This window comes from Anas acuta, chromosome W (genome assembly GCF_963932015.1).
Source record: "Anas acuta chromosome W, bAnaAcu1.1, whole genome shotgun sequence".
In the NCBI taxonomy this organism is placed as follows: Eukaryota; Metazoa; Chordata; class Aves; order Anseriformes; family Anatidae; genus Anas; species Anas acuta.
Window position 1 is genome coordinate 23708953 of NC_089016.1, and position 21277 is coordinate 23730229.

A 21277-nucleotide genomic window follows, 5' to 3' on the forward strand; every position below is an offset into this window, starting at 1 on the left:
TATTATTTTTTTTGGACGGCTGTCTATGGAGGGTAAGAAAGAGCTTTGAGCAGCGTTTGCACAATAAAGATGGAGCATGGGGATATCACCTCTGTCTTGCGTGTCTTACCGATGGAAATAGTTCCGCAAGTTAAAACGGCGTCTCCCTGGAGCGCACGTGTGTAGAATGTTTTGGTCCGTTGACAGTGTCGTGTAGGTGGTGGTTTGCCCATTCATTTGGAACGCGAAGCTAGAAGCGCTCGGCGGTCCTGTGGGTCTCCGTCTTCCTAAGACGATCTAGGATGTGCTGTGTGTTTGAGGCCTTGCTATCTTCCCCCTGCTCCCAAATAAAAGGGCACGCTTTTATTGCGAAATAGCCGTGTTGAGGACTGGCAGATGTAGAACCAGAGAAGAATAAGGTTGGAAGAAAGCTTCCAGGCATTGTCTGTTGTCTGCCCCTGTCCCGAGGAGGAGGCAGAACAAGCTCTACCGGGTGTGATTTCTGACAGGTGCTTGTCAGCCTGTTCTTGACTACCCTAGGAGTTTTGCTACCGCTTTCTTTTCAGTCCTCCTCGTGGCTTTCGCAACTTTGAGAAGGAATTCCTCCCACAGGATGTAGAAGGCTCTGGGATTCTTGAGTCGGCTTCTGATAAGTTCGAGACTCGGCTGCCGTTCTCTTTATTTTTTTTTGCATTTATTTTTAGTGTCTTTTTTTTTTCCCCTAAACGAAGTCCGTTGTTCAGTAACTAGAAGAAGGATTAGGTAAAGGCACCATAAGGCTTTTAAATGCGATCACCTCTCGTGCTTTGTTAGACCTCTGGCTTCGCTCTGCTCCTTGTTTAATCGCGATTACATTCAAGGCTTACTGGAGCGTGGGAACGTTAAAATGCTATTAAATACTCTTAGTGTTTGAAACTTGCTAAATGAGATGATTTTTGTGACTCCGTTCCTCATAAAGAAACTTGATTCGTTAGCAGGAGAAATGATCTTTGTTACTGGATCTGTTTGCGGGGTTAACGATTGCAGCTGTGAATGACTAAAGTCTTTTGAGGAAGCTGAATGATAAAAACCAAACCAAGAAACAGCCCTTGGTCTACTCGAAATAATATAGGATTTGCCGTTTGTGGGGTCACGTGAAAATAGTCGTGCAAGTCAACTAGTTTGGGGGGGAGGGGTGGGTGAAGGTGGAGATGCTGTTGCCCTTTCAGAGAAAGCTTCTTAAGTTGGCACTTGACCAACTGTTCTATTTCCGTATTTTCCCTTGGTCTCTTTCATTGATCTGTTTTGTTGACCTAGAAGAGCCGATGGAACTGCTCAAAGAAACGTGCTCAAGTGGACCTTGAGTAAGTATTTACATGTTCAACTGTTCCCCGGTCGGTCTAGCTAATGCTATCAGCGCTTGTATTCTTTTACAAAAGATGTTTAATTCCCGAGACAGTAGAGGAGGAAGACCACTGGTAATCTCTCTGCTTAAGAGGCACTGTTAGGCAACCGCAGAAGGCGAAGAAACTTGCCCCCGAGGCACCAATCTGACCCTTCTTTTAGCCTGTATGCTTTCAAAGAGCATATCATAGAAGCATAGATTGGGCAGGGTTGCCAACCACTAGAACAGGCTGCCCAGAGCTGCATCCAGCCTGGCCTTGAACGCCTCCAGGGATGGGGCATCCACGACCTCCCTGGGCAACCCGTTCCGGTGCCTTACCACCCTCTGAGTGAAAAACTTTCTCCTAATATCTAACCTAAATCTCCCCTGTCTTAGTTTAAAACCACTCCCCCTTGTCCTATCGCTATCAACGCGTGTATTTTTACTCCTGTTTATACAGAATCACAGAATCGTAGGGGTTGGAAGGGACCTCAAGAGATCATCGGGTCCAACCCCCCTGCCAAAGCAGGTTCCCTAGAGCAGGCTGCCCAGGTAGGCGTCCAGACGGGCCTTGAACATCTCCAGAGAAGGAGACTCCACAACCTCCCTGGGCAGCCTGTTCCAGTGCTCCGTCACCCGCACCGTGAAGCTGTTCTTTCGCACGTTGGTGCGGAACTTCCTGTGGTGGCTTTACCGTGCTAGGCAGCTAAACACCACAACCGCTCTCTCGCTCCCCCTCCTTAGATGAGGAGGGGAAGAAGTAAAGGAAAGAACAACTCACGGGTTGAGATGAGGATAATTGAATTAAAGGGAAAAAATAATAATCTTTCCTTGATAATAATAACGATTATTATTATTAACTAAACAATTTAATTAAAGGGGGAAAAAAAGGGAAAGGGAAAAAAGGAAAAAACCAAAACGAATAAAGGCTACGTGGAAGTGCAGAGGAAAGAAATTACTCTCTACTTCCCACAAATGAGCGATGCTTGACCACGTCCTTGAAGCAGGGCCTCAACACGCGTAGCCGGTGTTCGGGAGGAAGACCGACGTTTTCACAAGGAGAGCCCAGCCTTCCCCTCTTCTTCCTGTTTCCACCTTTTATTGCTGAGTGTGACATCGTACGGTATGGAATATCCCTTTGGTTGGTTGAAGTCAGCTGCCCTGGTGATGTTTGTCTTCTCGCTTTTTTGCCCACCCCCTAGGAGGGTTAGAGAGAGTCCTGATGCTGTGCCAGCGCTGCTCGGCAGTAGACGCAACACTGGTGTGATACCACTGCTGTTCTAGCTACAAGTGCAGAGCACAGCACTGTATGGGCTGCTGCAGGGAAAGTTAACATCCCAGCCAGACCCAGTACAGGCCGTTGCCCCTTGTCCTATCCCCACTAACCACTGCAAAGAGGGTGGCGAAATCCCACTGTCTCCCACGCTGAAGGTATTTGTAAACATTGATAAGATCCCCTCTCAGTCTTCTCTTCTCCAGGCTGAACAGACCCAGGTCTCTCAGTCTTTGCTCATAGGGAAGATGCTCCAGGCCCCGTATCATCTTTGTTGCCCTCCGCTGGACTCTTTCCAGGAGATCCTTGTCTTTTTTTGTACCGGGGAGCCCAGAACTGGACACAGTACTCCAGGTGAGGCCTGCCCAGGGCAGAGTAGAGGGGGAGGATCACCTCCCTTGACCTGCTGGCCACGCTCCTTTTAATGCACGCCAGGATCCCATTGGCCTTCTTGGCCACCAGGGCGCACTGCTGGCTCATGGTCAACCTGTCGTCCACCAGGACCCGCAGGTCCTTCTCCGCAGAGCTCCTCTCCAGCAGGTCATCCCCCAGCCTGTACTGATACATGCGGTTGTTCCTTCCCAGGTGCAGGACTCTACACTTGCTCTTGTTAAACTTCATTTGGTTTCTTCCCGCCCAGCTCTCCAGCCCGCCCAGGTCTCGCTGAATGGCAGCACAGCCTTCTGGCGTGTCGGCCACTCCTCCCAGCTTTGTATCATGGGCGTACTTGCGGAGGGTGGACACTGTTCGCTCATCAAGGTCGTTGATGAAGATGTTGAACAAGACCGGACCCGGCACCGACCCCTGGGGAACACCGCTAGTCACAGATCTCCAGCCGGACTCTGCGCCGCCGATCGCCACCCTCTGAGCTTGGCCAGTCAGCCAGTTCTCAACCCACCTTACCGTCCACTTGTCTATCCCACGCCTTCTCAGCTTTGCTAGCAGGGTGTCGTGGGAGACAGTGTCAAAAGCCTTGCTAAAGTCAAGGTAGATGACGTCCGCTGCTCTCCCTCCATCAACCCAGCTGGTGATGCCATCATAGAAGGCTACGAGGTTGGTCGAGCACGATTTCCCCTTGGTGAATCCATGCTGACTACTCCTCATAACTTTCTTCTCTTCCAGTGGCTTGGAGATGGCATCCGGAACAAGCTGTTCCAACAGCTTTCCAGGGACAGAGGTGAGACTGACCTTTCCAAGAGCTCCACATCCTTCTTGTGCTGGGGGCCCCAGGCCTGCACGCAGTATTCCGGGTGGGGTCTCCCAAGAGCAGGGTAGAGGGGGAGAATCACCTCCCTCTCCCTGCTGGCCACCCCTTTTTTTAATGCAGCCCAGGACTTAGTTGGCCTTCCGGGCTGCAAGCGTGCGTTGCTGGCTCACGTCCAGCTTCTTGTCCGTCAGGACCCCCAAGTCCTTCTCCGCGGGGCTGCTCTGAAGTTCTTCTTCTCCCAGCCTATAGAGATACCTAGGATTGCCCCAAGCCCAAGGTCAACGCCTTGCACTTATGGCATCCCTTCCCTCTATTGTATCGACTGCACCGCTCAGCTTGGTGTCATCCGCAAACTTGCGCGATTCCGTCGTCTGTGCCATTGCTAAGGATGTTGAAGAGCACCGGTCCCGAGCCCGACCCCTGAGGGACGCCACTTGTGACCGGCCTCCGCCCAGACATAGAGCCGTTGGCCACAACCCTTTGGCCGCGACCAGCCAACCAATTCTTTATCCACCCAACAGTCCATCCTTCAAATCCCTACCTCTGCAATTTAGAGAGAAGAATGTGGTGAGGGACCATATCAAAGGCTTTGCTCGGTCCAGGTAGCATATCCTATCCCAGGACTGGTTTCAGCCGTAAACAACAAACAGTTATGAAGAGAGATGTAGCTTTGTAAATGTTTTTGTTGCCTTGGGTGAATTGGCGTCTGGTCACGTTGATTGGCCCACGTGGTAGCTGGGAGATGGCCGACGGGGAGGACTGAGATGTTAAAGCTGCCTGTGGTTGCCTGCCCCCAGCCCCGTCCCCGTGGGCCATCCCGATGGCCGTCAGTAGCGCCCGCCTGGAAGCTCAAACTAAAGCGAGCGTATTCTGATGTCGTTACCCTCCAAGCCTGTCAGAGAGGCAGAAGCGCTGTGGCCTCCTCAGGCAGGAACTGCACGTGTGGGGACGGCCGCGTCCCTGCCGCCGTGTCGGGCCAGTTTGAGCTCCGCTCTCCGTGCGGCTGCAGGGCACCGCGGACCACGCTTGGGCAGCCTCGGGGGGCGCTGCCTAGTTTTCCAGAAGCTTCCTCCCCAGCTGAGCAGAAACCCAGTTGTGATGCGTCAGGGCTGAGCACAGGCTTTGTATTCCTTCCCGCCACCCCCTGCACGGGAGGTGCAGCTTTCCCCCTTGGAAACACCAGCGGTTGAAGTGGGGCTCTCAGGGAAGGTTGTGGAGCAAGTTCTGAAAAGGTAAGATTGCCGGGTTTTAAGAATTGATCCGGTAACTCTGTGCACAGACCAAGGTAAGAAATGTTAAGTATTGCCTTGGGGGTCAGGTGAGACTCTGCGTGATGTGTGATTGAGACGTACTTTTGTACGAAGCGAGTGTGGAGTCCTGATCCGCGGTTCCGTGGCTCCGCGAGGGGCGCGGCCGGAGATGGACGAAGCGTGAGATAAGGGAGAGAAAGGAAGAGTCTCGGGAAATTTGGTGTACGGTAATCCTTGCACAGGGAAGTGCTTGGAAGTACACCAGGGAATCTGGTAAATTCATAGGTGTGTGGTAGCCCTTGCAGGGGGAAGTGCTTGGCAGTACACCCCCGTTTTCCAGAATCGGAACATTAGTGTGAGGTACCCTGCAGGAGGGAAATTTCTGTAGCAGCACACTGACAAGGGCTAGGAAAAATGGGAAATATGAGTTCCAGGGGACAGGGAGATATCCCTGGGGGAGTGCCTACCAACAGTTCTTCCTGAAGAATGATAAGAAATTGGAAACATAATCCCAAAATTAGAGGAGATTGTAAAAGAAAAAAAAATAAAATTAAATATTGTGTATCAGTCTGGACAAAAGAACCAATTAAGGAAACAGCAGTGTTTTGGCCAAAATAGGGGTCTGATGAAAATTCAGGCTTTACATTTATGTGTAAACAATAAGCTTCCTTTTTCGGAGAAGGAGCCAAGTTATGCTCCCTATAATCCTAATACTGTACCGGTGGCAGCAGCAGTCACTCCAGGAAGGGAGACAGGGACTGTAGTTAACACTGTCCCTAAAGAAGGATCGTGCTCTAGGCTCTGTCAAGAATTAGAACAAGGTAGAAGATATGTTGAGAATTTTGCCTTCCCTGGTACTAACAGTACTAACACTAACCGTGTATCCTCTTAGGTGAACTACCCCCCGTCCTTAGCAGCAGAGAGGTTAGGACTTTTAAGAAGGAGAGGAAGTGTTTATTCGAGGACCCCAAGAGCCTAGCTGAACAATTAGACCAGTTCCTACGACCTGACTTATACTCTTGGGGAAGGGAATTATGCCTGTAAGTATGTTGTTTACAGGGAAAGAAATGGGAATGATCAGGAGGAGAGCTGCTATACAAGAATGGGAAAGAGCTCATCCTCCAGGACCAGGGGTAATACCGGCAGAGCAGAAATACCCACTTGCCAGTCCTGGCTGGAGTAACAATAGTGTGCAACACAGAAATCATACGAGAGGCTTGGGGTCAGAATGAGAAAGTACTCGGGGATGAGTCCCGAGGACCCGGTATCCCAAGGGCTCTTGAAAGTTCATTGTGTGATTAAAGCCTGGCGAGATACGCAGAAAATGCTCCAGAAGGTGGGGGGCTGTAGTGAACAGTCACTGGGGGACCCTCCTGCGGGAGGCCCTGGAGGTGTGTGTCCGGAGGGGAGATGAGAAGGAAAAGCAGAGAGCGAAACTAATGGTATTGACAGTGCAGCGGGTAGTGAGGCAGAGGGTTGGAGAAAGAGGAAGAAAATCTTCAGGGGGAGTCAGGGCCAGGATGGAAAGGAGAGGAAGAGAGATGAAGGAATGGCAGGCAAAGAAGGCTGCCTGTGTTGTGGCCTGAATCCTAGCAGGGACAGGCTTTGATAAGATGTTTTAAGTGTAACCAAGGATTCCCAGGGGATGCGATGTATGATTACATTGTACCAAGAAAAGACTGCCTGGGGAAATGAGGCCCGTAAGTCTCTCTTTGCTGTTCCTTGCGTGATAGCAACATCGCGGTTCCCCCTGCATTCTCTACAGCTATAGGTAACCATACAGCTTGCCTCTCACAGCAGGGTGTGAGTGCTGCCCAGCATCTGGGAGAATTTGCCTTGTGCTACCAAGGACTCGATGGGAAACTGCTCAAGACTTGAGATCCCCACCCAGGGCAGATCTCTGGTGGTACGGTGGAGGGAAGATCTTACGGTCCACCCTACCATATAACTGGGGAGGCACTTGTGCGCTTGTTCGATTAGCTATACCCTTCACCCTGGCATTTGAAAGAGAAACATCACAAATACCCAGAAGAAGTTAAAGAGGCTTAGGAGTATCATTCGATGACAGAGTATACATAGATTCTTTTGGGGTGCCTAGAGGAGTTTCCGATGAACAGAAAGCCAGGAATCAAATTGCTGCAGGGTTTGAGTCACTGTTCTGGTGGGTAACGATCGATAAGAATGTGGATTGGATTAATTATATTTATTCTAATCAGCAGAGAGTCATAAATTATACAAGGGATGCGATGAGAGGAATCGCTGAACAACTAGATGCCACCAGCAAAATGGCTTGGGAAAACAGAACATCGTTAGATATGATGCTCGCGGAGGAAGGAGGTGGGGTGTGTGTGTGAGATACTGAGCAACCATGGTTGCACTCTTATACCCAGCAATACTGCCCCAGATGGCTCAGTAACTAGAGCATTGCAAGGGCTTACCACCCTTGCCAGTGAATTGGCAGAAAAAGTAGGCATATTTACATCCTTGATCGTAGTTGTAGGAGTTTTGACAGCCATTGGTTGCTGCATTATCCCCCGTGTAAGAGGACTAGTACAGTGGTTAACTGAAACCGCACTATTGAAACGAATGACCATGGAGCCACCACCTTACTCAGATAAGGTGACAATGAGGAGATGGAAAGCGAAGGAGAAGAAGAAATCTACCAAATTACACCTTAGAGAAAGGTTTTTCAAAAATCAACGGTTTATAAAGAAGAAAAGGGGGGAATTGTCATTTATAACGGTTGGGGGCTCGTCCGGGATGGCTTTGGTTCCTGAATTCTGATTTGATCTAGGAGAGGCGCCCCACCATTTGGTGGCTCCTGTTCGAGTCAGGTCGGGACTAATGCCATCTTGAACCTGAATAAAGGTAAGCAAAGAACTTGATTTTGTTATGAGCTCCCTTGCCGGCTGCAGCACTGTATTTTGCCCATAATTCTGCGCGCGGAGATCCGAACGAAGACGACGGAGTCGTAAGCATTTAAGGCGTGTACCGTTCGGTTGGGTGGGATTCGGTTGCCTGTGTGTGTGTAAGAGTGTGACTGAGACGGAACGTAGTTCCGAAGCGAGTGCGGAGGTCTTCTAACCGATAAGCAAATACTGGGACGTTTGCATGCCCAAACACATTGGGGTACAAAGGTGTTAAGTGATCATTTACTAAAACAATTTGGTTGCATTGCTTGTTTTTGAAATAGCAAAGCAAATTACACCACGTTGCTTAACTTGTCAGAAGATAAATAAGAAAGTGTTTTGACAAGCAGCCACGGGAGGGAGAAAAACAGCTTATAGGCCTTTCGAGAGGGTACAAGTTGGTTTCACTGAATTGCCCCAGGTAGGGAGGATAAGATATCTATTGGTAATAGTAGATCACTTAACGCAATGGGTAGAAGCTTATCCCGTAGCACGAGCTACGGCACAAATGGTGGCAAAAATTCTATTAGAACACCTGATACCTAAATACGGGATAATCCAGTACATTGATTCTGCTCAGGGCACACACTTTGCTTCTAAAATAATAAGATTATTCTGTCAATCATTAGGTATTCAGTGGGAATATTCTAAGTGGTATTGGAATATTCTAAGTGGTATTCTTTATCTGCTAGATTATTTCCTCCGGTGTGGTAATCTAATTAGGTATTCAGTGGGAAAATTCTAAGGAGAATCTCCATCCTTTACTGGATGCGGGGGGGGAAACCTTGTTACAAAAGATGAGGAAAAGGCGGAGGTGCTTATGCCTTCTTTGCCTGTCTTTAGCGGCAATACCGGTTGTTCTCTGGATACCCGGTACCCTGAGCTGGCAGAAGGGGATGGGGAGCTGAATGTGGCCCTCACTATCCACGAAGAAATGGTTGGTGACCTGGTACGGCACTTGGATGCGCGCAAGTCGATGGGGCCGGATGGGATCCACCCGAGGGTACTGAGAGAACTGGCAGAGGAGCTGGCCAAGCCGCTTACCATCATTTATCAACAGTCCTGGCTATCGGGGGAGGTCCCAGTTGACTGGCGGCTAGCAAATGTGACGCCCATCTACAAGAAGGGCCGTAGGGCAGACCCGGGGAACTATAGGCCTGTCAGTTTGACCTCAGTGCCAGGGAAGCTCATGGAGCAGATTATCTTGAGAGTCATCACGCGGCACTTGCAGGGCAAGCAGGCGATCAGGCCCAGTCAGCATGGGTTTATGAAAGGCAGGTCCTGCTTGACGAGCCTGATCTCCTTCTATGACAAAGTGACGCGCTTGGTGGATGAGGGAAAGGCTGTGGATGTGGTCTACCTTGACTTCAGCAAGGCTTTTGACACCGTTTCCCACAGCATTCTCCTCAGGAAACTGGCTGCTCTTGGCTTGGACTGGCGCACGCTTCGTTGGCTTAGAAACTGGCTGGATAGCCGGGCCCAAAGAGTCGTGGTGAATGGAGTCAAATCCAGTTGGAGGCCGGTTACTAGTGGCGTTCCCCAGGGCTCGGTGCTGGGGCCGGTCCTCTTTAATATCTTCATCGATGATCTGGATGAGGGCATTGAGGGTACCCTCAGTAAGTTCGCAGATGACACCAAGTTAGGTGCGTGTGTCGATCTGCTCGAGGGTAGGAAGGCTCTGCAGGAGGATCTGGATAGGCTGGACCGATGGGCTGAGGTCAACTGCATGAAGTTCAACAAGGCCAAGTGCCGGGTCCTGCACCTGGGGCGCAATAACCCCAAGCAGAGCTACAGGCTGGGAGAGGAATGGTTGGAAAGCTGCCAGGCGGAGAAGGACCTGGGAGTATTGGTTGATAGTCGGCTGAATATGAGCCAGCAGTGTGCTCAGGTGGCCGAGAAGGCCAACGGCATCCTGGCTTGTATAAGAAGCAGTGTGGCCAGCAGGGCTAGGGAAGTGATCGTCCCCCTGTACTCGGCTCTGGTGAGGCCGCACCTCGAGTACTGTGTTCGGTTTTGGGCCCCTCGCTCCAAGAAGGACATGGAGGTGCTTGAGTGAGTCCACAGAAGGGCGACGAAGCTGGTGAGGGGTCTGGAGAACGAGTCCTACGAGGAGCGGCTGAGGGAGCTGGGCTTGTTCAGCCTGGAGAAGAGGAGGCTCAGGGGCGACCTTATCGCTCTCTACAGGTACCTTAAAGGAGGCTGTAGCGAGGTGGGGGTTGGTCTGTTCTCCCACGTGCCTGGTGACAGGACGAGGAGGGGGAATGGGCTAAAGTTGCGCCAGGGGAGTTTTAGGTTGGATGTTAGGAAGAACTTCTTTACCGAAAGGGTTGTTAGACATTGGAACAGGCTGCCCAGGGAAGTGGTGGAGTCACCATCCCTGGAAGTCTTTAAAAGATGTTTAGATGTAGAGCTTAGGGATATGGTTTAGAGGGGACTGTTAGCGTTAGGTCAGAGGTTAGACTCGATGATCTTGAGGTCTCTTCCAACCTAGAAATTCTGTGATTCTGTGAATATCATACTCCATGGCACCCACAAAGCTCAGGGAAAGTAGAAAGATTGAATCAAACAACAAAAAAAAACCAACAATTGGCTAAATCAATGATCGAGACACAAATGCCCTGGATGAAATGCTTACCATTGGCACTTCTAAACATAAGAACTAAACCACACAGTGAGACTGGATTATCGCCATATGAAATGTTATATGGTATGCCTTATTCATAGGGAATGCCTCTGGGAAACAATGTAGTTGAGGATCGTAGTATCCAGAAATACATAATTACTGTTGGGAAAAGATTGCAAGAGCTAAGAGAAATTGGAGTGATGGCTCAGACACCACCTTTAGGATTTGCTATTCATAAGATACAACCAGGGGACAAGGTCTTAATAAAAACCTGGAGAGAAGAATCATTGCACCCCCGGTGGGAGGGACCGTACCTTGTCGGAGTCGTAAGCATTTAAGGCGTGTACCGTTCGGTTGGGTGGGATTCGGTTGCCTGTGTGTGTGAGAGTGTGACTGAGACGGAACTTAGTTCCGAAGCGAGTGTGGAGGTCTTCTAACCGCGGCTCCAGTCTCCCGCGAGGGACTTGGCCGGTGAAGGACCGAAGCGATTCCTATAGGATTTGTGGGTGGGTGATAGGTCCTAAACCCCCTGCAAGACCCTCTTACTAAGGTAACCAAGGGCTGTGGGAATTGCCATAGTAAAATTCCTAGATGGTTCAGACAGAATTGAAGACCAAGGACCAGAAGAAAGGGAGCAAATTACCAGACATACCACCAGAAAGTCCGTTAAGGAATAATGATTAGCGGACGCCCCTAGGTGCACCCTGAGTGTTTTGCTCGGAGGGGACTCCACTCTCGGCCGCTCACCGCAGGAGCAGACCAAGGCCTCCTGAAGCTGCGGACAAGCGGTATGTTTTCAGCTGCTGGAGGGATACTAACTGGAGTGTTAATAATTGTATGTCTTATTCTTAAACGTCCAGGTATTTTGTGTTGAAAGCATTTGTGTAAGTGTGAGGGTTTGAAACCAAGTGGAATGAGTCACTCCACGAAGAACACGGTCAGAGACAATACTCGTTTGGTTGGTTATCATTCTAAATTATATTCTTGTGGTATGAATGAGATGTGCTAGAGGCCTCTCTGTGTGATTGCATGATTGTGCTGTGGGAGTGAGACGCAGCGTCGCTGCGAAGCGAGTGCGGAGTTCCGATCCGCGGTTCCGTGTTCTTCGTGAGGGGAGCGGCCGGAGACGAGCGAAGTGCGTGACAGGCCGAAAAGAAGTGCTGTTTTATCCAAGTGTTGATTGGTGGTGCCCAATATATGGGCCTGGCAGTGCATCTTGTGATCCTATTTTTGCTCTTAAATGCTTTGAGTGTGACAAGAAAAAAGGCGGGAGCATTATCTAAGTAACTAACAGTTTAGAAGCCCTGGCGGATTTGCTGTGGTGTTTGGTCAGTTTCCCAAGTACTGGAGAGGGGGAGGGGGCTGACTGATTATGGAAGCGGTAGAACGGAGAGAGTCATTTCTTTGGTGGTTCGGGTTTGAGCCCTGGGAATTCGGTAAGAAGGGGGAGAGCGAATTTATTTAGGCCTCAATACCTTTTTAAACCCCCCATATTGACGGATACACAGGAGTGATTCCTTGTTTTGTATGGGCTCACTAAGAAAGCGCATGAGAAAAATCGGCATTCGGCTTGAAATTTGGTCCTGTTGAAATGTCAATTTTGTGGAAACGGTGGTCATGTTCGTCTAGAAGACGGAAGGCTGAGTGCTTCAGCTGTTTTCCTGAAGTTCCGTGGCTTTATGATTGGAACGGGGCTCATTAATAATCTGAAATAGTAAAGTTTGTACGTGGGAAGAAGCGTTCAATCCCAGAGAATTGGGGCATTAGGGAAGAAGATTAGGAAAAGATGGTAAAAAACCCGCAGTAAAAAGGTTTGCGTGGAAATTGAAGCAAAGGACGGTAACTAGTAAGGAATAGTAATAAACAAATAAATAAAAGGGAATGGGAAATCAAGGAAACGGGTAACATCCAAAACAAAGACGTTTTAAAGAAAGCCTCCTTGGGTGCATATTGGCACATTCGAAGGATATTGTTAGAACTGGGGGCAGGGAAAGGAAGAGGACTTTCACTAAGTATTGCAATCAATGGTGGCCACTACATAAGCTAAATGGCCACTTTATGGATCAATCGACTATAAGGCTATCTTGCAACTAATGTTTTTGAGGAGAGAAGGAAAATAGGATGAAATGTAGTATACTGATAGGTTGTTTCAGCATCTTAGAGAGAAAAGGAGTGGAATTAATTGGCCCTTGACTGAGCCTTTGGTGTTGGCATGAGAAAAGTACAGGCTGGAGAAAGATAAAAGGAAGTGTTAAAAGAGTTGTCGACGGTGTTAAAGGTGTGGCATGTAGTATTTAACAGAGCTGTTTGAAGTTGAATGAGCAGGGAAAGAGGATGTAGGAATGTTAATAGTTCTGCCTCAACAGGAGGCTGTGATCTCAAAATCACCGGTGTGAGCCCTTTGGGGCAGAGGGACCATGATGGGTCCGAGAGAGTTGTCATGGAAACAGAAGAGCAGCTAACTCTTAAAACAACCTGAGTTTATGAGTGAGCTCAGATTGCCGATGGGACCGCTCAGGGAACTGCTGACAATTGCATTCCCCTGACCGACCCCCCACTGAGACTATAGTCACCCCGGAAATAATGAACGGTAAATACCAAAATCTGGTTAAATTGGGAATGGAGAATCAGTTCCAACAAGGTCCAAAAGAAACCCCTATGGAATTTTTGGACCAACTTTGAAATGCAATGGAAAACAAAACAAAACAAACAAACGAAACAGGAGAAAATGGGGGCTAAGTTAGAACAAGGAAAATGGACGCTGCCAGACAGGCGAGAGATACTGCCAAAAGCTTATGCGAAGCAAATACTGGGACGTTTGCATGCACAAACACATTGGGGTACAAAGGTGTTAAGTGATCATTTACTAAAACAATTTGGTTGCATTGTTTGTTTTTGAAATAGCAAAGCAAATTACACCACGTGGCTTAACTTGTCAGAAGATAAATAAGAAAGTGTTTTGACAAGCAGCCGCGGGAGGGAGTAAAACAGCTTATAGGCCTTTCGAGAGGGTACAAGTTGGTTTCACTGAATTGCCCCAGGTAGGGAGGATAAAATATCTATTGGTAATAGTAGATCACTTAACGCAATGGGTAGAAGCTTATCCCGTAGCACGAGCTACGGCACAAATGGTGGCAAAAATTCTATTAGAACACCTGATACCTAAATACGGGATAATCCAGTACATTGATTCTGCTCAGGACACACACTTTGCTTCTAAAATAATAAGATTATTCTGTCAATCATTGGGTATTCAGTGGGAATACCATACTCTGTGGCACCCACAAAGCTCAGGGAAAGTAGAAAGATTGAATCAAACAATAAAACAACAATTGGCTAAATCAATGATCGAGACACAAATGCCCTGGATGAAATGCTTACCATTGGCACTTCTAAACATAAGAACTAAACCACACAGTGAGACTGGATTATCGCCATATGAAATGTTATATGGTATGCCTTATTCTCAAGGGATGCCTCTAGGGAACAATGTAGTTGAGGGTCGTAGCATGCAGAAATATATAATTACTATTGGAAGGAGATTACAAGAGCTAAGAGAAATTGGAGTGATGGCTCAAACACCACCTTTAGGATTTGCTATTCATAAGATACAACCAGGGGACAAGGTCTTAATAAAAACCTGGAGGGAAGAATCATTGAACCCCCGGTGGGAGGGACCGTACCTTGTTTCACTTACCACTGAAACAGCTGTGAGAACAGCAGAAAGGGGTTGGACCCATGCATCCAGAGTAAAAGGACCAATAAATACCAAAACTTGGAGGGTTGAGTCCGCTCCTGGGGAACTGAAATTAAAGCTAAAAAAGAACTAATGTTCTGGCAATAAGGCTCTGCATAAATTAAGGATGCCAGAAGAAGGGGACAAGCCTGAAGGGAAGAAAGGGAGAAGGCAAGACCGGGGCAGGACTCTCCACTGCGGTGTGTATGGTCTACCGAGGGAGGCAACCCCTATGGGTATTGACCGCCGAGTGAGAGGGCCTCGACCGGACTTCTCCCGCACTAAAGCCAGGTTGTCCCAGGAAAAAGAAACAAACAAGCAAGCAAAGATATATGTATATAATGAATAAGTTTTTTTTTTTTAACCTATTGTAATTAGTTTTCCAGGAGCTGGATCACCCTCAAAGGCTGAACAGTAACCCAAGCTCAAATAGATCCTGGAAGTGGGCCCAACCCCTTGATTGAAGGCATTTCTCACACCCCCACGATACCCCCTGGACGACGCAGAAGGATGTTATACTTCCTGGTACTATTTTTACAAGGGCAATTAAGCCATGGGAATAACTTTTTCATTCTGGGGGAGGAAGTGGCCAAGGCTTTTAACCTTAGCAATTGCTGGGTTTGTGGGGGACCAGGGGGAGCTGAAAGTTGGCCCTGGGTAGCTGGCCCGGTTGAACCTAAGGGGTGGGTTAGTAATTTGAGTGAAGTTCATAATGGTACACAATTCTGGAAAGGGGAAGAAGGCCCGTGGCAGTTGCACTCGTCAGAGAAAGGTATATACTGTTTAAACAGAACAGGAACAGTAAAGGTGGGAAAAAGCATTTGTAAATGGGCTCTATCTCCTGGATATGAATGTACTGATCCTGAATGTGGACCTAGAAACTGTACAGCAAGTAAAGGGAAATGGAATGCTACGCATGTCCAGCTGAAAAACGGGACTTGGCTGAAATGCTCATATAAGACGTTTTTTGGACCTGGATGTGAAGCCATGGCAAGAGCACAATCAAAGGGACAATTTGACGTTCAAATCCTGAGTTGTCAGCGTGATAACACCACTAGGGAGCAGCATGTGGTAAAGAGTCTACCGCTGGAGGTGGCAAAATGAGAATGGGACACAAGTGTTCTTTAAATGTTTCTGGTCAGCTCGTAATATGACAAGTCGTGAAGGAGAACTTAGTCGTAATTGTGAGTGGGAATCTAGTGCGGGAGCTTGGAGGTGTATATATATGAGTACTAATGGGGCAAACATTGTAACAGGACCACTTGGTAATGAAAACACTTTGTATTTTCACGCCCCAAGGAATAAAAGAGAACGGGACGGTCCTTTTCCAAATGGGACGTGGGCTCATTATTGGGTGTGTGGCAAACAGGCCTATAAAAGGCTACCAAAGGACTGGTCAGGAATATGCTATGTGGGGTACGTAAGACCCTTGTTCTTTTTATTGTCACAAATACAAGGAAATCACTTAGGAATAAAATTATATGATGATCTGAATAGAGAAAAACGATCTATTGATGCTTCCTTAGCCAGAGGTAGTGCTCAAAAACGGAGAGAAAATGAATGGCCCCCTGAAAGAATCATACAGTATTATGGACCGGCTACCCGGAACCCGAATGAGGTAATATCTGGAGCCCGAGAACCTCTTCATAATTTGAATCGAATAATTAGGTTGCAAGCTGTCCTCGAAATAATAAGCAATCAAACAGCGACAGCTTTGGATCTTTTAGCTGACCAGTCCGCCCAGATGAGGAATGCTATTTTTCAACATAGAATGGTTTTAGACTATTTACTAGCAGAAGGGGGGGGGGTGGGGGTGGGAAACTAAATGATTCTAATTGTTGCTTACAAATTGACGGTAATGGGAAAGTGGTTAAACAGATAACAAGAGAAATTAGAAAATTGGCCCACGTCCCAGCACAAACTTGGAAGGGTATGGATTGGGATTTATTTTCATGGCTGCCTGGTGGACCATGGGTTAGAAGGATGTTATTTTTATTTTTATGTGCTGTAATGATGTTATTATTCATACCTTGTATGATACCTTGCTTTACATTATTGATGCGCCGGATGATAAATAGTACATTTGTAATGACTTCATTAAAAAAGGAAGTCAATTATGATGCTTAAGAATTGGACCCTCTGAGAACGGACTGATGAACTCCAGTTATTAATGACAAAAGTTGAAAAAGAGACACGAATTGAGGATATTAAAAAGAAGATAAGGGATTGTGAGGAATGTTTTAACAATGTGTGTCAATAGAGAGCTTGAAGGAAAATGTATTCGTATGTTCTTTCCTTGAAGTCTCTGATACCTGGGGGTTTCAGAACAACTGCTAACTGTTATGACTTCTGAATGGGACACTATGCAAGCCCCTGATATCTTGATATCTGGCCAGGAGATTAGGGAGAAGGGAAAAGCTGAAGGACGGCTAAAAGACAAAGCTTGCAGGGAACGCTGTGCAAGCTTTTGACATACAGCCAAGGAGTACAACGAAGAAGGACAAGAAAAAAAAAAAAAGCCTGAGAGGAAGACTATGAGCCTTCATCATGAAAGACCCCCAGAGGGAGCACCAGAGACTGATACGCATGCTCCAGTAGGAGGGTTCAGATTCCGGAACTAATTATAATAACTCCGTTGTTTGTTTTTTTTTTTAGAAATAGTAATGAATATGTATTAGTCTAGGAGCATAAAAAATCAGCATCTTGATGTAACGGGTGTGCGACCAGGTGGAGCGGAGACTCCCGGCGCACCCAGCGCTGTTTGCTTACCTCTATTCTTTTAATAAATTGTAAACTTTGATTATAATCCTATTTTGGGACTGAGCTACTTATAACATGATCCAGCTACGTGGGCAGAAGACGGATCCTGGGGCTATAGGACCCCAATATATATGCTTAATAGAATAATTAGGTTAGAAGCTGTAATAGAAATAGTTGTAAATAAAACCGGAGATGCACTTGGATTAATTGCAAGGCAAAATACTAAGATGAGGACTGCTTTGTATCAAAATCGCTTAGCTTTGGATTATTTGCGCAAGAAGGAGAAGTCTGTGGAAAATTTAACCTTAGTAATTGCTGTTTTATAGATTGGTGATGAAGGTGTTTCTTCCTAGTAGCTGGTAGAATGCTATGTTTTGGCTTAGGATGAGAAGAGTGCTGATAACATGCTGATGTTTTAATTGTTGCAGAGCAGTGCTTAGGCCAAGCCAAGGGCGTTTCAGCTTCTCACTCTGTCCTGCCAGTGATTAAGGAGGTATTGGGGAGGCATTGGGGAGGCAAGGACAATCCCCAGACATGGACTGTATATCTCGAAACAAGACACTGGAACTCATGATAAGGAAGCGGCAGACGGACAGAGAAACAAATGTAAGGACTATAAATCTCAAAATTGGACATTGGAATTCATTATAAAGATACAATAAACGGAAGAATTGGCAACAACCAGCTCTCGCAATTAAGAAACGTGCCAATTCAGCAGATTCCTGACCAAAGGTGAAAAGTACACTGTGAGGAAGACTCGGGGTCTTCCTCCCAAAGACCCCTGCCCACAATTCTTGGGAGGCTCTACGCAGGCGCAAGGTGCCAAAAGGCTAATTAGCATGAGAAGCGAGGGAAGGCGGGGATAGGTAATGCATATGTATAGGCGCTTGTAGACTATTGATAGATTGATTGTATAAATTCAAGACTGCTTTCCGCTTTGGGTATGCACGATAGGTGGAGAGATCCCCCGTGCATCCAGCGCTGCAATAAAGAATATACCACTTAAAGGAATTTCGGCTTCGATCTTTGAATCAATCTGGCACCCCAGATGGGACAACCTCTCTGCCGGTCCGCAGGACCCGCTGGGGACAGGACTCCCTAGGGTACCCCCGGGATTTCCCGGAGGGACTCCTCGACTCACCGGATCACTGCGGAGGCAGACAAGGACCCCATCATTGTAAGTGAGTATATTCTTTATTCTGGTTTGGTTTTCTGGTAGACCGGTCATCTGGGACTGTCCAGTAAGTCGGAAGGTGACTTCTGCAGGACAGTGTTTGGTATATACTTTGTGGTTAGTACCACAAGTATATTTGGGGACCTTGAGGTCCATCTGTATCTGGAACTGTCTGTAAGTCGGAAGGTGATCTTCTGCGAGGCAGTGTTTGGTATATACTTTGTGGTAAGCACCATAAGTATATTTGGACCTTAAAGTGAGCTCTTTCCTTAAGGTCCCCATCTGGAATTGTGTTGTTTATTTCGGTTTTCTGACTCATGGAGTATGGTATTTAACTCTGGTTATTGTTACTGTGATTTTGGCTATTTTTCTGGTGGTAATAGTAGGTTCGTGGCATTGTTATAAGAAAGATATCGTTATGGTGTTACACAGTTCGGTTTTCTGACTTATCGCATGTGGAATTTGACTCTGACTATTGTTATTGTGATTTTAGCAATATTGCTGGTAATAGTAGCTTTGTGACATCGCTACTGAAAGATATTGCGTGCCTGTAATTTTGTGAGCGATACGTTTTTGTGATACGCTTTTGTAAGTAACACGTGTATTCTGAAAGTGTAAACTGGAAAATGGGGGGGCGAGTAAGCAGTGAAATTCCTAAGAAAAGTGCGTTAGGATGTGTTTTGAGTCACTGGAAGGATATTGGAGGATCTGCCGGTGGAAGTGTGAACAGGAAAACATTGATAAAATATTGTAATCAATGGTGGCTGCTTTATAAGCTGGAATGTGGAGAAAAGTGGCCCCTAAATGGAACTTTAAACTCTAATGTTTTGCTACAGTTAATGTTGGTTTTGAGAAGGAGAATAGGATGAAATGTTGTATACTGATGTTGTTTCAGCATCTTGGTGGGAAAAGGTACGGAATTAAGTTGGCCCCTGACTGAGCCTTTGACGTTGGCATTAGAGAAGTACAGGCTGGAGAAAGATAAAGGAAGTGTTAAAAGGGTTGTTGAAAGTGTTAAAGGTGTTTGAAGTTGAATGAGCAGGGAAGGAGGATGTAGGAATGTTAATAGTTCTGCCTCTGCTCTAGGCAGAGATCTTAAAATCATGGGTGTTAGCCCTTTGGGGCAAATGGATCATGATGGGTCCGAGAGAGAGAGTTGTTATGGAAACAGAAAAACAGTTAACTCTTAAAACAACCTGAGTTCATGTGCGAGCTCAGATTACCGATGGGACCGCTCAGGGAACTGTGGACAACTGCATTCCCCTGACCGACTCCACTGAGACCCTAATCATCCCTAAAATTATGAACGGCTAAGTAAATACTAAAATCTGGATGAATTGGGAATTGAGAATATGCTTCCAACAAGGTCTAAAAGAAACCCCTATGGAATTTTTGGACCAACTCTGAAATGTAATGAAAATAAATAAATAAATAAATAAAACGGTTTGGACCTGGCTTCGGAGGACAAATGGACTAGCCTTTTTCTAGGGTAATCATTGGTCCCTGATTTCAACAGGAATAACGGGGACCTGGGGAATTTACCCTAGCGGATCCTCCACTGATTATAATGAAGCTAGGGGAGGAATGGAAGTGAAATTTCTTATTGATATGGGGCAACGTATTCAGTTCTAAATCAAGCATTAATGCCTTTACGGAATGATTATGTTAACGTAAAAGGGTGTAACCGAAAAGGCTTATTTTTGTGAACCTTTGAAATACAAGTTGGGGAAATGTTATATATGGAGTGGTAATTCGTGTCGAGAAAATGGTTGATATTAACAAAGAAGGGTGATTCAGGAGACTCCATGCAGTCTGGGGTTTCTTGTTCTCCAGCCGTTAAGGCATGGATGTTTCTGGGTGTTTGCTGTTGTTGTTACATTCAAAGTTGTTTGACTAATTAAACAGTTGTTTTGAAAAGAACTGCTGTGGAGAGAAGGGTATTAGAGGGGAACCTGCTTTTTTTAAAAAAAAAAAAAAAAAAAAAGCAACACTATGAAGTTACATCGGTACAGAAGCAGGAAAAAGAAGTGAAGAGGAACAGGCTGGCAGAATGGGGACTGTTAAGTTATGGAACTCAAAGGATTGTTTGTTACCTATCCTGATTGTATGTATGTATAGGCATACTCGGGTTATTATGTAAAGCAATGTTCTGTATACATGTATTTAGAACGTTTGATGTTTGTGTGTGCGTGTTGGTGGAGCGTAGACTCCCTGCACACCCAGCGCTGTTTACTTGCCTTTTATATACCTTTTAGAAATATTTGTTTTATAAATATTACAAAATTCAGACCTCATTTATAACAGGAAACAAATGGGGATACATAGGTTTTTATATCTATCTGGATCTCCAAAATCTCTATTAGGTTGAGATCTGTTAGAACAATTAGAAGCAGAAATTATCTTCGAAAAAAAGGAAAATGGAATTAAGGATAGGAGAAGAACAACTAATAAATGTGTTAAGCCTGGCACTAATACAAACCGACCCTAAAAGTGAAATACCCTTAGAGATCATAAATCAAGTATATCCAGGAGTTTGGGCCACTGAAGTCTCTGGAAGAGCTAAAAATGTGACCCCAATAATTATTAAATTAAAGCCAGGAGAGAAACCCGTTAAGGTTAAGTAATATCCTTTGAGGATAGAAGATAGGAAAGGAATTAAAGAGATAATTGATAAATTTTTACAGTATGGATTATTGATTGAATGTGAATCAGAATACAATACACCCATATTGCCAATTAAAAAGGCAGATGAAAAAAGCTATAGGTTAGTTCAGGATTTGAGGGCCATAAGTAAAATCACTGAGGATATACATCCAGTAGTGGCAAACCCTTATACTTTGCCGACTAAATTAAAGAATAGTCAAGTCTGGTTTACCGTACTGGATTTAAAAGACGCCTTCTTCTGCCTAGGCTTAGCCACAGAAAGCCAAAACCTATTTGCCTTTGAATGGGAAAATCCCAATTCAGGCAGAAAGACGCAGCTTACGTGGACATTACTACCTC

General features: G+C 46.3%; 1 long non-coding RNA gene across 1 annotated transcript in view; it reads left to right on the top strand.

Annotated features, from left to right (window-relative positions):
• Window positions 1-17561: 17561 nt before the first annotated feature.
• LOC137846788 (uncharacterized) overlaps window positions 17562-21277 on the top strand; it is a 483557-nt gene continuing 479841 nt past the window's right edge. Inside the window, exon 1 of the long non-coding RNA XR_011090646.1 lies at window positions 17562-18951. This is a non-coding gene — a long non-coding RNA (uncharacterized lncRNA). The remainder of the gene's footprint in view (window positions 18952-21277) is intronic.